Source organism: Microtus ochrogaster, unplaced genomic scaffold (assembly GCF_000317375.1).
Source record: "Microtus ochrogaster isolate Prairie Vole_2 unplaced genomic scaffold, MicOch1.0 UNK57, whole genome shotgun sequence".
Taxonomy (NCBI): domain Eukaryota; kingdom Metazoa; phylum Chordata; class Mammalia; order Rodentia; family Cricetidae; genus Microtus; species Microtus ochrogaster.
The window spans coordinates 1,474,275-1,476,936 of NW_004949155.1; the positions used below are offsets into that span (position 1 = coordinate 1,474,275).

Sequence of the window (2,662 nt, forward strand, 5' to 3'; positions counted from 1 at the left end):
ACCAGGAATGAGTTCTATCATGTGGGTAGATCTTAAATCTAACCAGAAAGTGATTGAGTACTCCCAAAACATTCATGCCACTACTGCATCAATAGATGTATCTTACAAGGCAGTCATTATTTTTTTTCTTACTTGGCAGCTGCTTTAATGCTGTGTTCCATAAAGCTTTACAGATTTTACCACCTCCTCAGGCCGGGGTTGGGCACAAATGCCAGGCCAAATGAACGATGGGGCCAGAACACTTGCCCTTGCCCAAAAGGGAATTTGTGTGGTGTTAGCCTTGCATTGCCTCCATGCTCTGGAGCTGGCTCTGGGCTCCCCATACCCTGTACCCGTCTGGACCACCCACCTACACAGACAACGGCGGTCAGGAGGCTCCTGTACTCAGGATTCTCCCTCAGGACACCTGGCTGTGGTCGCAGTCTCAGAGAGCAGCTCTCAGGTCCTCAGCTGAGCCCTCCCTGCTGATACAGGACAGAGCCCATCTCATCATGGAGGACTTTAGTGGGAAGGTACAAGGCACACAGCCCTGCCCGCGAGTTACAGTCAGGGAGAGGGAGGGGAATAAATAATCATCAGACAGGGTTAACACAGGCTTCTTTTCCAGGCGACTGGGGCGTAGGTCCAGCTCAGCAGACCTGGATCCTCATCGAAGTTACCATGTTATCAAAGGCCCTTGACTGGATGCGGTCTCCGGGGTTATAGAAGGAGTTGCACATCACATCTGTGTAAGAGTTATGCAGCTTCCGGAACATACTGCAGATCTCGTTGTCTCGAAGGGCTGTATTGGAGGAATCCACCACCATGACAAATTTCACCTTGGAATTGGTCACGTAGCCATATACCTTGTATTCCTCAGTGGGGTAGAGCAGGCCCAGGTACAGCTCCCTCTGGTCCACCAGTGCCTTCCCCATGGCCGAGATCTTCTCATCTACCACATCCAGGGATGTGTGCACCATGTAGTGGAACTTGAGCTCATCCTCTGTGGGAGTGCTGCGGATGTACAGAGGGTAATTCTCCGCACAGATTCCGGACTTCATCGCGAGTTTACCAAAGCAGCAGCAGCATTTTTAATTGAGTTCTGATTTTGGTGGGCTTATGGGGGGCATAACTCCCTCTTTCATACTGTCAACGTCACAGCAGCCCAGTCCCTAACAGCAGGTCTCAGGGAAGGGCGCTCAGATCCAGCAGGATCTGTGGACCTCTGGTGCTGTCTTAGCATTCATAAACAGCTTTCCAGAGGAAATGAATATATATGTTGGCCAGTGGGGAGATGAAAGCTCCTTGGCCATCACCGCTATGCACTCCGCCATATTGGCAGGCCGTGTGCCGCATCATGTCAAGGCAGTCATTATTATACTTCATAGGGCTCATAGATGGGCAAGATTGTGAATTACTTTTCTTCCTAAGACCTTCCAGGACTGTGAATGATAGCCAGTAGGGATAAAGTATCTAGGTCAGTATCAGCTTGATTTTTCTTTGCTCTGTGACTCAAGTATATATAAGCATCCTCAGTAATAGTGTCTGACCATCAAGTTAGATGGTAGTCAAGGCAATATCAATGGACTGTATTATTTTGTGGTGCCTATGGGATCCCAGTGACCAACTCAAAGGGAAGTAGCAAGGCTGGTCCTGAGCTTTTTGCTTGATGGTATCTTGGAGAGGCATTATCACTCAATACAGGCATGGGCAACTGTATTTAAACCATATATGGAAGTTTCTGTAATAGTAAATTTTTTGATACCTACTCTTTTTTTGACCAAGGATATCTTTCAACTTCTGATATTTCTACCTACACCTTCTAGGTTCTGGGACCACGGAAACTCACCACTATGGTGGGGATGGAATCAAGAGCTTCATGTGTGCTAGACAAACGTTCTATCAGTGAGCTACATCCTTAGTCCTGGGTTTTCTTTTCTTTCTTTTTTTTTTTTAGATGCCTACCTGAGTTTCTTTTGCCTCTGTGTTTCCATTTTGGCTTTCTTTCTTTATTGCTTTGTTACCGTTGCTGCTGTTGTTATTAGAAGACCACTTAAAATTTATAACTAGGTGGTGGTGGTGCACACCTTTAATCCCAGAACACAGGAGGCACAGGCAGGCAGATCTCTGTGAGTTCAAGGCCAGCCTGGTCTATAGAACGAGTTCCAGGATGGGCTTCAAAGCTATAGAGAAACCCTGTCTCAAAAAAATAAAAATAAAAAACAAAACAAAAAACAACAACAAAAAACCCCACAGACCTTAATATTTGACGCTATGGCAAAACCCTAAGTATAAAATATACTACAATATTTTCAAAGATGGGGAATATAATACATCTCTAGGTTCTTTATCTCACATAATATACACTTCATACGCTTTGACTAATGCCACCTTACCGCTCCCTCACTACAACTCCTGACAACCACTGTTCTATTTGCTATTAGTTGGATTCTTTTGTAGCTTTCAGATAAAAAAAGTATCATGTAATATTTGTTCTTCTGTATTTGGCTTACTTCACTTAGCAGGATGTCCATCTGTTTTATGCATGCTGTCATGAATGGCATATTTACTTCTATTCAAGTAAAACTGGCATCATGACCATTTTCTTTTAATTAGCTTACTGCAGCTTTGATGAATGTTATTGCATCATTAATAGTGAATGATTTAAAGCTACCCATTCTAT

At 44.4% G+C, this 2,662-nt stretch overlaps 1 pseudogene; it reads right to left on the minus strand.

The window, feature by feature from the left end:
* Window positions 1–545: 545 nt before the first annotated feature.
* LOC101982178 lies at window positions 546–1,014 on the minus strand (annotated as a pseudogene).
* Between the last annotated feature and the right edge of the window lie 1,648 nt (window positions 1,015–2,662).